The sequence below is a fragment of the Ceratotherium simum genome, chromosome 3, assembly GCF_057802395.1.
Source record: "Ceratotherium simum simum isolate JZ-2026a chromosome 3, ASM5780239v1, whole genome shotgun sequence".
Taxonomy (NCBI): Eukaryota; Metazoa; Chordata; class Mammalia; order Perissodactyla; family Rhinocerotidae; genus Ceratotherium; species Ceratotherium simum.
In genome coordinates, this window is record NC_141902.1 from 30,642,063 (window position 1) to 30,656,542 (window position 14,480).

The window sequence follows — 14,480 nt, forward strand, 5'->3', positions numbered from 1 at the left end:
CTTTGGAATTCAGGGATAATTTTCACAAAAGGGGGTAATGATAACTTTGGAAGTAGTGAATGTGAAAAACTAGGGAAAGGAGACACATTGAGTTACGCTTTTAGGAGATTCAAAGTAGAGCAACACATTTTTCATCACCTTCTAGATGCAATGTCCTTCCATTAAGGTTTTTTTGTTTGTTTGTTTTTTGAGCAAAATCAGCCCTGAGCTAACATCCTATGCCAACCCTCCTCTTTTTCCTGAGGAAGATTGGCCCTGGGCTAACATCCGTGCCCATCTTCCTCCACTTTACATGGGACGCCGCCACAGCATGGCTTGACAAGCGATGCTTCGGTGCGTGCCCGGGATCCGAACCTGCGAACCCCAGGCCGGCAAAAAGAGCGCAAGAAATTAACCGCTGCACCACCAGGCCTGCCCCCCCATTAAGATTTTTTAATGGTAATAATAGTCCTAAAACTGTGAGATTCTCAACATTTATATTTCTACAAGGAGAAAATTGGACTCAAAGAGTTTAATAGATTGCCTGAGATATACACTGGGTGAGGTGCTCAGGGAGGTAGTCCAAGTTCCTTCCAGTAGCTCGAAGGAACTGCCTTCCTTTTTTCTCAGGTTATGGTTTTCAATCCTATTTCTGTAGAAACTGAGTTTTATCACTTCTCATGGGATATATAATCCTTTTTACTTCTATCTTCATGTTAAGAGTTACCTTAGCATGCAATACTCTATCTGATATGAAAAACTTTATCTTCTTAAATGGCGAGGACCATATGAACCAGGATAGGTGGAAGTTGCTAATATCAAGTAGCTGCCAAAGAACTGCGATCTCCCAAAGCAGACCTGAGTGCACCTCTGAGGCATTTTGCATTATGCTGTATGTACGCCACTGTCAAAGAAAGCATGGAAATTCCAGCAGGAATAGGATAGGAGGAGAAAACCCGTGAATTCGCCTCTTTAAAGGTCAGAAGCTAAACAAGCCATACTCTCCTCTAAGCAAATGGGCATGCATGAAAGAAATACACAGAAATATTTTTAAAATTATTTAAAGAAGAAAATCACAGAGAGCATGAAATACAAATTTTCTCTAAGAACAGATTACTTTTCCCTCCTCTCTTCTGATGTATGCTTGAGATGACATGCATGGTTGGTTGGAGACAGTTTCTATGGAAGAGTTTTCCCTCAGCCTGACATATATTCACCACTGGAAGGAACCCCTTGGGTGAAATTTTTCCATTCTATGTTCCGGCAGAACAAGAATCATGAGAATAATTTATATTTGACATCACTTGAGGAATTTTGTCAAGGGTGATAACTTTCGCATATTCTGGAAATCACAACAGGGGTGTCAAATTATTAAGATATCTTTATTTTTTTAAAAAAAAAAAGAACATTGATGTTAGTTTAAAATACATTTTTTTGACCTTTTAGATTTTGAAAATAACTTTCTTGTGGTGTAATTAACATATAACAAATTGCACGTATTTAAGGTGTACAATTTGATAAATTTTGACATGTGCATTCAACTATGAAAACATCATCACAATGAAGACAGTGAACATATCCATCAGCCCCCAAAAGTTCTTTTGTGTTCCTTGATAATGCCCCTTTCCCATCCCTCCATACGTCCTCCCTCCCCAGACGACTGCTAATCTATTTTCTATTACTATACATTAGTTTGCATTTTTTAGAGTTTTATATAAGTTGAATCATGTAGTATCTGCTCTTTTTTTGTCTGACTTCTTTCACTCAACATACTTACTTTGATAATTATCATGTTGTTGTATCAATAGTGCATTCCTTCTTACTGCTGAATCATATTCCATTCATGTATATGCCACAATTTACTAATCAATTCATCTGCTGAGGGATATTTTAGTTGTTTCCAGTCTTTGGCTATCATAAAAAAGTTGCTATGAACATTTGTGTGGAAATCTCTGTATGACGTGAATCCTTCAAAATTCATTGTGACTTATTTTATGGCCCAGAATATGGCCTAACTTGGTAAATGTTCTGTGTGCATTTCAAAAGAATGAGTATCCCGATGTGTTTGGTCAAATCTAGAAATGTCAATTATGTCAAATTGGTCTATAGTGTTCCTTAGGTTCGTTACATCTCTGATGCATTTTTATCTACTTGTCTATCAATTATTGAAAGAGAGGTATTGAAGTCTCTAATTATAATTTTTGTTTGTATATTTCTCCTAGCAACTCTATAAATTTTTGCTTCATATATGTTAAACCTCTGTTATTAGGGATGTAAGTAATTAAATTGCTATGTGCTGATAATTGACCTCTTTCTCAACATGAAATGGTATTCTTTATCCCTGGTAATATTCTTTGCTCTGAAACATATTTCGTCCAATATTAAAGTAGCCACTGAAGACTTCTTTCTGGCTTTGGTATCAGGGTAAAATTTCTCCCATAGAATGAGTTGTGAAGTGTTCCCTACTCTTCTATTTTCTGAAAGAGTTTGTGAAGAATTGGTATAATTTCTTCTTGAATATTTGATAGAATTCACTAGTGAAGCCACCAGGGCCTGGACTTTTTTTGAGAAATTTTAAAATTACTAATTTAATCTCTTTATTTCTTATATGTCTCTTCAGATCTTCTGTTTCTTCTTGTGTCTTTTTAGGTATTTGTCCATTCCATGTAAATTATCTAATTTGTTGCCATATAGTTTTCATAGTATTCCTTTATAATACTTATTTTTGTAAGATTGTTAATTATACATCCACTGTAATCTCAATTGTTTTAAACAATAGGCTCTGGACATGGATTTTCCATGTTGTTCTCCAAATAAAGTCAGCTTCCACAGTCAGGGCCATAGAGCTTCTAAGCTCTCCTGTCTGCCACGCTCACCTTGGGTAGACCTCCATAACATGGAGCCAGAGCAAAGAGGGGAGATGGGAGTCACCAGTTATTTAGGCCTGCCTTGGTCTACATGGAATAGAATCTCTTTGTCTCAGGTCTGGAGCTTGGAGGGACAATGGGAGCTGCTTGACCTTATGGGGTGCCCCACCCGTGCAGTGAAGAACTTTCACAACACAAAGCTAGGAGAAATAAGAGCAGACTCTGGCTTAAATGTCACAGAATCCTCTTCTTCTTATCGAGATCCAGTAGGTTTTCTTGAATAAATATTTCTCAATTTGTCTTATGCTCTCTGTTCATTTTCCAGAGACTTTATAATTTTATTTATTTATCTTCCCCCCAAAGCCACAGTAGATAGTTGTATGTCATAGTTGCACATCCTTCTAGTTGCTGTATGTGGGACGTGGCCTCAGCATGGCTGAAGAAGCGGTGCGTCGGTGCGCGCCCGGGATCAGAACCCGGGCCGCCAGTAGCGGAGTGCACGCACTTAACCGCTAAGCCACGGGCCACCCCTCCAGAGACTTTAAAGGGTTTATTTTTTTGTTTGAAAATTTTGTCCAGTTTTATTGCTGTTTTTGTGGGGAGATAATTTTCCAAACTTCTCACACAGCCATTCTGGATGTCCTAGTTTATTCCTTTTTATTGCTCAACATATGGATAGTCACAGTTTGCTTATCCATTTAGATTGTTTCAAGTGTTGGTGATTATGAATTGAGCTGCTACGAATATTTGCAAAGTCTTTGTATGGAATGGAGATAATAATTTGCTCCTTTCAAAATGTGACTGCACTGGATGGCAGTGTCTGCAGATTCTGGGACTCCAGCTAGAACTCAAAATCTCCAGGTGCAGTGTCTTATATTTAAGCCTATTTTCCAGTTACACAAATAGAACTTTCTTCAAAGTTGTTCTCTCCTCTTGGACAATGCTCTTAAATCTCATTACCGTATGATCAAAGCATGTCTAAAAAAATTATAAAATGTGTAAATTTTATGTGTCTCTTAGGCCATTTTCTCTGTCCTTTTCTACTTTTTTATCTATCTATTCCTAGTCTCGACACCCATCAGGACATCATTTCCCCAGGTCTCTGATCTCAGCTGGTTGCCATAGAAGACAGGAGTTAATAAACTCACTCATAGTATGATATACATAACTGAAAACAAGCAAATATGTTACTGTTTGTATTTTTACATATTTAAATAATGTATTTTTAAAAAGGAAATGGTTTTATCACTAAAAGAATGACAAAAAGTCATGGAATTTCAGGTCATGTGCAAACTATACTGAGTGAAGATTTTGGGGAAGAAATCTTCTGGGCACTATTGAAAATCACCAAATATGTGTGCATTTGTATGTGATCTATGTATAAAGCTATCCCTGTGCTTCCTCCTCTGGCAGTGGGTAAGAATATATGTCATGGACATGTCAAATAGAACTCTGACCATTATGGAACACAAGGGCGTTCTCCAAATGCCATGGCTTCTTTCCTACTCTCTAGTAGTTGTTGTGGTTGACTCAGAAAATCTGTTACATTCCCTGTTTATTTTTCAATATATTTATCCTTTGACTGGGAGGCATTGAGGTATGTGCATTTATAGTAGAATAAATCTATGTGCTTGTCTATTATGCCGCTTCTGTTTCCATTACTGTTCATGTTCCCAAACTTTTGATTTGCTTCGTAGATTGGGAACATTTCTTTATTTCTTTCAATGGAACATCAGAAAAAAATTCCTAAGAAATTTGGGGTTTATCAGAAATGCATTCTGAGATAGCTTGATCATGGGATAATAGAATTATCTATTATATAAGTTGAGTTTAATTCTCAACTTTTGCCATTCATTGAACAAAACATTCACTTATTATTGCATTATTCAGATTATTTGTTTTCATTGAGCACATACACAGGATTATTTTTCTACTTCCTTTTGTCTCTGTAACCACAGTTGCTGTCACCACCTGAAATTTCTTCCCTAAGATTTCAAGTCCTTCCATCATTATTAAATTATAGTTTTGTGATTGTGGTGAAATTATATATAAAAGTAGATAAATAACCTACGAAAAACACGTATTAATCATTTTTTCTTGCCAGGACTCCACTTTGCCTACAAAGATATTAAAAAGATAAAATACAACTTTTAAAGCTACTGATTTTTTATCTCATATATCAATGCCATATATTACAGAGAGAGCTGAATGACATGTGAATGAATTTATTCAAATTCGCACCTATAGAAACACCACTGAATTGTTTTATTAATAGGAATTAGTAGTGATGTGATGGTATCCAAATGTCATTACATTAATTCCCTAGAAAAGAATAACATGCATAATGTAATTGATTATTAAATATAATATTTTAAATTCAAATTACTCTTAAGGAAAAAGTCAGTGTCTTTCTGAATTTTATAATTTGGAGTCAGGATCATAGTTTCTGAAATTGAGAAATTTGGGGGTATAAATATAAGAGTAAGTTTTGATAATATTAGTAGCCTTAAAGGCATCTACAAGAACTCTCATTTTGGGGGCAACAAGAAAAACGAGTGTACTTTGACTTTGTAGGTAGATACTGAAACTCAGAATTACTGTTTTCTTAGGAAGCACCACATGTGAGTGCTGACTCAGACATTAACATTGTTGAGAAGACAGAACCAACTTTGAGCCCACAATAAGTGACAAATCATTCTGCTGTACAGAAAAATGTGATAAATTTTCTGAGTATTCATTTTATTTTCCCTTTCAGCCAACACCATTTTAATACCACGGTAAAGCATATATTTACCAACTCTTCTTAAATACAAGTAAGGTGCAAGTTTGGGGTTTTGGTTTTGGTTTTGGTTTTTTTGAGGAAGATTCATCCTGAATAAACCTGTACCAGTCTTCCTCTATTTTGTATGTGGGTCGCTGCCACAGTATGGCCACTGACAAGTGGTGTAGGTCTCTGCCTGGAAACCAAACCCAGGCTGCCAAAGCGGAGTTTGCTGAACTTAACCACTAAGCCACAGGGCCAGCCTCTATAAGTGAGTTTTTCCAGTTGACAATTTTTATAGTTCAGTCAGCATCATTTAAAAATCTAAAACCATTTATGTTTTTGTTGGTACTATATTCAAAATATCATTGAATGTCTGATTTTTATAATTTTGCTGTGTTTTACCTGACTTTGTATGGATAAACAACAATTTCTAAAAGAAAACCTTAAAAACTTAAAAAATATCCTATTTGTATCTAAAGTATATTTTTCCTCTAAGTATCCTCTCTAGAACTCAGAATAGCACTCCACAGTTTCTTCATGGCTGTCTTCATTTCTTTGTTTCACAGAGTATAGATAATTGAGTTCAAGATAGGGGTGACAATGGTGTAAAACACAGCAAGGAACTTATCCACAGAGTGTTTGCTGGAGGGCCAGATGTAGACAAAGATGCATGGACCAAAGAAGAGAATCACCACTGTGATGTGAGCAGTCAAAGTGGAACGGGCTTTGGACTGCCCAGTAGAATAGTGGCTCCTAATGGTTATGAGGATCAGACTGTAGGAGATAAGCAAAATAATGAAACAGCTCAGAGAGATCATCCCACTGTTGGTAACAATGACTATCTGTACAATATAGGTATCTGCACAGGCAAGCTTAGTAACCAGAGGGAGATCACAGAAAATGCTGTCCACTATATTGAGACCACAGAAAGGCAGATTCACAACAAAGGGTATCTGAAGCCCTGAATGAAGGAGACCTAAGAACCATGAAATCACTACCAGCAAAAGACACACCTTCTTGTTCATGATGGTCATATAACATAGGGGATTACAAATAGCCACATATCTGTCATACGCCATGGAGACCAAAAGTACCATTTCAACGCCACCCAGTAAGTGAAGGAGAAAGATCTGTGTGAAACATTCAGCTTAAGAAATGGTCTTCTGCTTTTTTACTAAGTTTACAATCACCTTAGGAATGACAAAGGAAGCAAGGATCATATCCACAAAGGAGAGGTTCCCAAGGAGAAAGTACATGGGGTTGTTCAGGTTTGGGATGTAAAACACTGTAAGCACAATGAGAAGGTTACCCGAAACGGTGACCACATAGACAATTGAGAAGAGTGCAAAGAGAAGAAACTGTATATCCTGGGAGTTAGTCAGTCCCAGGAAAATGAATTCTGACACTTGGGACTGATTTAATTGTTCCATGGACTCCACTGTATGGTTTGTTCTGGGATGACCTGTAGAAAGAAAGAAGAAAGCACTAATATCATGGAGGTTGCCAAGTTTTTTCATTCCTCTGAGTCCTTTAATAATCTCATTTGACTTTAAAATTTAGTGTTATCCCATATTACCTCCGAGAAGGAGGACTTATAGTCTAAACTGTCTACCTCTAACCCTAGCTTATAAGCAATAACCTATTCATATCTCTTGGTTCCTCTAAGCAATCCATAAGCTCAGAGGGACAAGCTTTGTCTTCATAGATCAAAGGAGATACTACCATCTTCTGGAGCTTTGTGTCTTTGTAGGAGGTGAGATCTCCTAGTCTGAATTCCTAGGTGGACAGAGGGGCTCAGCAGAACCTCTTTAAAGTTCAAATTTTGAGTGAATCTGGGAGTTGTCTGCCCACGACTAACTTAAGAAATTCTTGTTTGGTCCTGAATCAGCCCCAGAGTTTTGAATGGCCTGTGATCCAGCAGATATAAAGCCACTCTGAATAAGTGAGTCAGAGAGATTTGGAGTGAAGCAGAGTGCTATCTTTCCCACCAACCCGTAAGTGGGATCTGCTCTCTTCACACTCTTAGAAAGCCTTTCTGACAGAGACTACTTTTTCCTAATGTGACTGTCACTACCTATGGCCTGCTGTGGCTAAAACCATTCCTAGAGAGGTCTTATAAAGCCCATAAGTTGTAAAGACAGCTGTGGTTAATCAGCAGGAATGAATGTTTTGAGTCTCTGGGTATCCCTGTCACATTCTAAGAAGGGCCACGTATTATAAACGGAGCAAAAAAGATGCTATGAGTAGAAGTGGCGTTATTTGTGACATCTAAATATCTGGTTTCCTGCTTTTAACTCCCATGCCATATCCCACCTGTCTTTATAAAATTGTATACTTTTAATGAACCAAGTTTTACAATTCATATATTAGCATTTTTCACTAGACCTCCATTCACATCCATGCAAAGCAATACTGACCTGCTGGTGAGTGGGGAACAGCCCCCATACTGGAGCCCTCTGGCTGGGGATGTCACTCTAATTACTTAATACAAATAAAATTCATAGACCATTATGGTTTAATCTGGAGGCTGCTGCTGCTGCTGCTGCTCTGTGTGTGTGTGCGTGTGTGTGTGTGATGTCGCAAAAAACTCTGCCTGAGTAAAGAGTAGAACAATTAATCACCCAGGAGAGAGAGATCAGATTGAGAAATGTGATCTCTGTGCTTTTATAAATTAAGGTGTGAGAAGAATTAGCATGGTGTTTGGCAAGAACACTGAAATAAAGATGGAAGACCGGGACTGAGAAGTAGCTTTGCCTCCAGGAGCTGGCTTATCTTTCTCTCCGGGTCTGTTTCTCAGACGATAAAACAAAGTGGTTGAGCTCAGTCTCTGAGCTCCTTTTCAGGCCCAAAACTTAATGGGCTATTATTAATATGGGCTATATATTAATTAATATATTATCCTTTATGGGTCTATTACTCTAGCCCCATTTCAGACTTTTATTACGTATTAGCTAATTTAATTTTAACTTTTGATCAACTCAAATATAAATATCAGATACAGATTGTTGTCTAAAAGTTTCTCTGTGATAGATCTTTTACCTCTTTTCTCAGGTAATATTTTCCTTGATTGTGACACTTTCTTTACTCTAGGTGCATATTGCGCTGTTTTGCTCCCAAATGCTCATGCCTCTGGTAATCTCTCTGTGGTTTTCTTCCCCTAAAAGTACCTTAGGGTCTGAAACATTTAACCAATATCTATATTCCAAAACTTTAATATGTGCAGAACCTTTGAGACAGATCTTCCACTTCTAAGATCCATCATAAGGCAGTAACAATGTGTGTGCCAAAAAATCGTCGTGGTAACATTACTGTATATATAAAAAATATTGGAGCAATCTAAATGTCCTGCAATTGGGGTTTACCTTCTTAAATGAAATATAGTAATCTTAGGATGTAATATTACGCTAATAATGAAATGATGTTTGAGAAAACTATTTAAGAACATGGAAAATATTCACATTAAGTGAAAAAAGGCAAGTTACAATACGCTTTGTACACTATGATCTCATTTTGTAAACATTAACTGTATATATAAATATCAACATAAAATTCATATATTTTATAAAATATTGGACAACGTAACAACTGTTAAAAAGTAGATATTTTGGTTGTTGTGATGTGAACAGCAACTAAAGAACATCAAGACCTAAATATCCCTTCATAGAATTCCCATGGGACCTGAAAATATTTGTGCCCAGATTTATATCTTTGGAGTAAGAGAGTGTTCAGTAGAGATCTGGAAATGAAGGATACTGAAACTGAATAGGCAAGTTTGCGTTTTTTCTTTTTTTCCTTAAACTAGTTTAGTTCCAAGATGTTGCACTCATTCATAATTTAGGAAATAATATGCCTGACAGTTTCCAAGGAAGTCTGTAAGCAGTCACTGGCTTGGTTAAAGAAATACAAGATTGAGACCTCAGAACTTCTTGTCTAAGTTTGACAGTGACTTGCTTAGGAAGATTAATTATAAAAAGGAATTTTTTTTACTCCTACGCCATTCTATCCTCAAAAATCAAATATATCTTTTATGTGAAAACATATAAAATAACTTATAGTTAGATATGATTTTTATATTAATAGAAAGATAGGCAAGATGTTACTTAAAGATGGTTGTGACAGGTGTGGGCAGTGAAAACAGCTCTCACTAGTATTAAGGTGGTGCCATACCTTGGACTTTACCATTAACTCACACTCTGCCCTTAGGCAGATCACTTCACTTAGAAAACTTGAGAAAAATGATGTAAAATTCAATAGAGAGTAAATGAGATAAAGTATGAATATGCTTTATGAGGTTAAAATCCTATACAAATAAGAGGTAAGATTATTATTTAGTGTATTTCTCACTGGTACCTTCTGTATGAGTAGGTTATAGATTATTCTATGATTTGAAGGCAGGAAAATGATTGAATAGTAATAGCAAAAAGTAAGAGCACAGACAGGGGAACAGTGACACATGGATTTTAGGACTTTGATAGCAGTATTAGTAGCCACAGCAGGACCAGGAGCATCACAGTAGAAATAGTGTGAGATTTGCTGCAACTAAGGATCAATCCCGGGGTCACAGATGGCAGGTGGTAGTCAGGGTGGCTGTGGGAATGTGAGAGTGAGGTATAGATGCTTTTGTAGAAGCAGCACATTACATTACCAGAGTGCAGAGTCTGCACCTGGAAAGAGGACATGTAGCACACACATAACTGTTACAACATTATAGCATCTTTATAACATGCAAAGCCTCTCTTGTGGTAAAGGGTTATTTGTTTAAGCAGCAAAATAGGCAGCTATTTTTTGTGTGTTTTCTGCCAGCAGACCAAAGCTCAGAAGATCAGGAGGAACTGAACGCCTTCTTGCTTTCACTTCCAAAGTGGAGATGCGGTAACTACCAGATACACTTAAAAGTTCCACATTTAGTTTGTACTCAAAATTTCTTGACTCTTGGCAGAAATGTAGTGTCACTCCACAGTTAAAATATTTCTAGGGATTAAAGGATTTGGTGAGCAAGGATGTAGGGGGAACATGCTGAGAATACAAACCTCCAGGTTAGCAAAAGTTAGAAGGAGTGAAAAACAAGTCTCTACTCCAAGTGTCTGGTTGTAGTAACAGAATCAATGCCCACTGTTCAAGGAAACAGAAGATCCATGTTTGGAGAGCTATTGAAGCTGTTGATTCAAAGAACTTTCTTTACACTGTGTGTTAATTAATGAGAGTGGGAGAGTGTGATGAATGAAAAAACGAGTTATGATCTCTAACCCTAATCAGCACAACAGACTGACTGAGGAAATATAGTCTGCACTTAATAAGCAATCATAGAGCAACTGAAGAAAATATATATTAGTGCCCAGTTGTACAGACTACAGAATTTCAGAGAAGAGATGTAATGTCCTCACTGATAAAGTCTCATTCACACAACTTAGTTTTACTCACCAAAAACCTTTATGCAGATGGAACTAAAACGTTTATAAGCTTGAAAATCAATTAATACACATTTGGATAAAGGGTTACAGCGTACTAGGCCCTTTGTTAAAATGTTAACTAAGATAGAGTTTTAAGAGGAATGCATGTCTGATTGCCCGCCTCCTGAGAGATGCCCCCCCAAACCCTTCTTCTTTTCTCCTGCCACTGCTTCTCTAGCTTCAGTTCAGATCCCCTAGTTAACTTACATGATCCCCAGACTTCTGATTGTCAGACTCATAGTCACTCCCATTATTCAAGTCTTCTGATTAAAAGCATTCCTCAAAGGCGAGTTTCTAAAAGTCAAAGTAATGGTATCTAGTCTCCAAATATGACCATCCAATAAGCCATATATTCCAGCATTTAATCCCATGTGTAGTCCCTTCCTCTTGAATTTGAGCTGGCCGAGTGACTTGCCCTTGATCCATAGGACGAGATGGAAGTCATATTGTGTGACTTCTAAGTCTAATCATAAAAAGCTATAGGGTCTGCCTGGACCTCTCGGAACATTTTCTCTTGGGTCATTCCCTCTGGGAATCAATCACCAGGCTATGAGAATCCCAAGCTACATAAAGGAGCCACACGTAGGTGCTCTGCCCAGCAGTCCCAATTGAGCTCTTGAAAGACAGAAGACATCAGAGGAGAGGAGTCAAGATGGTGGCGTAAGCAGACTCGGAACTCACCTCCTCCCGTGGACACAGCCAATTTACAACTACTCGTGGAAAAATTACCCCTGAGACAGAACTGAAAACTGGATGAGAGGAACTCCTGCAACAATGGACAATCCTAACTGAGGTGGAAGAGGCAGAGACTCCCTTCTGGAGAGGAAAAATGCCGCCTTCACAAGCCGCCAGCGTCACGGCCACCGGGAGCAGCTCACAGGTATGCAGCCTCCGTGGAGGCGCGGGGCCCTGAGCCTGGGAGCGCCCCCGCTGTGGGCATATTGTGGACCCAGCACAATCGAGACCAGCGGCATAATATCTGACTGTGCCTGCTACTAAAACACTGGGGAGCACCCCCAGAAAACCCGGTTCACAAAGAAACTAAAACTGGCTCCTAAAGGGCCCGTGCGCAAACTCACCCGTTTCAGGAAGCACCCTAAAATCACCAGAAAGAAAGGGGTACAGTGCTTTGGTGACAAGAGACTCACCTAATAGGCCCTGAGTGCATCTCGGTGAGGGGTGAGACCTCTCCAGGGACTGGGACATTGGCGGCGGCCATTGTTGTGGCCTGGTGTGGGCGTGCTGACACAGACACCATTGGAGTTCTCCCTGAGGCCTGCTAGCCCAGGGTCTGCCCCACCCGCTAGAGCACCGATTTAATCCAGCTCAGCCAGGGCAGGCAGCTCACCCTAGAGACTGGCCCCACCCAACAACAAGCCCTCAGGCAACTTGTGGGCCTGAATAGATTGGTGACTGGATTCTCTGCAGCCTGGCAACTGAGCCGACTTGAGCAGGGCAGGGTGTGCACAAGGAGCAGGTGGAGAGTGTGGGGCGGTGGCAGAGTGTGTGGGGCTCCTGCCATGGAGAGACTGGGTCCTCTTGGGGAGGTCGGGGCACTCACACAAGGCAGGACTGTGTTGACTGTGTGTGTGGACCTGTGGGCGGCAGGGCTTCTCAGCCGCAGAAGACTTGTACTTCTCAAAGACCCACATAGGAGGTTTGCTCCACCTTCCAAAACCTGAAACAATTGGGTGCTCCTGTGCCTGAGGCCAGCCCCACCCAGCTGCAATCCTCAGAGAGCTGACAAGAGACCTAATAGGCTAGAGTCTTACAGCAATTGTAAGGCCCTGAGCCTAACAACCTGCCATGGTGGGGGCCTACTCACTTAAAAGAAATACTGCAACACAAATGTGGTATTAGAACTTGCAGCCAACTGTGCTGGGGATCCCCACACCTGATAAAGAGACTGAAAGGCACACAACAACTACAAGCAGCTGATCATTACAACAGCTGGCCAGGAGCATAACTCAGCCTCCCTGGGCACCTACAGGGAGAGCAAACAGGCCACAGCAGAAGGATACACATAGCCCACATAGGGGTCACCGCCGGAACATTGAGAACTGAGGGAAGCACACTGGAAGCCTCCTAAGCCTTCACTTACATAAGGTCACCTATCCAAGAGCAGGAGACGTAGCGGACCTACCTAATACGTAGACACAAGCACAGGGAAAGAGGCAAAATGAGGAGGCAAAAGAATACATTCCAAGTAAGGGAACAGGACAAAACCCCAGAAAAGGAACTAAGTGAAACAGAAATGAGAAACCTACCCGACAGAGAGTTCAAACTAAGAGTGTTAAGGATGCTCACTGATCTGGGGAGAAGAATAGTTGATAGAATGTCAACAAAGAAATGGAAGATATAAAAAAGAACCAATCAGAAATGAAGAATACAATACTGGAAATGAAAAATTCATTAGAGGGACTCAAAAGCAGACTACAGGATACAGAAGAACGGATCTGTGAGCTGGACGAAAGACTAGAAGAAATTACCCAAGGTGAACAGGTAAAAGAGAAAAGAATTAAAAAGAGTGAGGACAGTCTAAGGGACTTCTGGGACAACATCAAGCGCACTAACATCCATGTTATAGGTGTCCCGGAAGGAGAAGAGCGAGACAAGGGGGCAGAGAATCTATTTCAAGAAATAATAGATGACGGCCGGCCCTGTGGCTTGGTGGTTAAGTGCACGCGCTGCAATGCTGGCGGCCCGGGTTCGGATCCCGGGTGCGCATCGAGGCGCCACTTCTCCGTCCATCCTGAGGCCGAGTCCCACATGCCGCAACTAGAAGGATGTGCAGCTATGACATACAACTATCTGCTGGGGCTTTGGGGGGAAAAAATAAAATAAATAAAATCTTTAAAAAAAAAAAAAAAAAAAAAAGAAATAATAGATGAAAACTTCCCTAACCTAAGGAAGGAAACAGACATCCAGGTACAGGAAGCACAGAGAGCCCCAAACAAGATAAACCCAAAGAGGCCCACACCAAGACACATCATAATCAAAATGTCCAGAATTAAAGATAAAGAGAGAATCCTAAAAGCCGCAAGAGAATGTCAAGTTACGTACAAAGGAAACCCCATAAGGCTATCAGCTGACTTCTCTGCAGAAACCTTACAGGCTAGAAGAGAATGGCACGATATATTTAAAGTGCTAAAAGGAAAAAACTTACAGCCAAAAATACTCTACCCAGCAAGGTTATCATTCAAAATGGAAGGAGAGATCAAAATTTTCCCAGATAAGCAAAAATTAAAGGAGTTTGTCACCAAGAAACCAGTGCTACAAGAAATGTTAGAGGGACTGATTTAAGGGGAAAAGAAAAGACCACAAATAGGAAAAATTATCTATTTCCATGATTAGAACGTAATGGATACAAATGCACAACAAAGAGGTTAGATATGATATCAAAAACATGAGGGAGGAGGG

General features: G+C 39.5%; 1 pseudogene; it reads right to left on the reverse strand.

Moving 5' to 3' along the window:
* Positions 1 to 6,079: 6,079 nt before the first annotated feature.
* On the reverse strand, positions 6,080 to 7,128 carry LOC101397896 (olfactory receptor 4K17-like; annotated as a pseudogene).
* Positions 7,129 to 14,480: the final 7,352 nt, after the last annotated feature.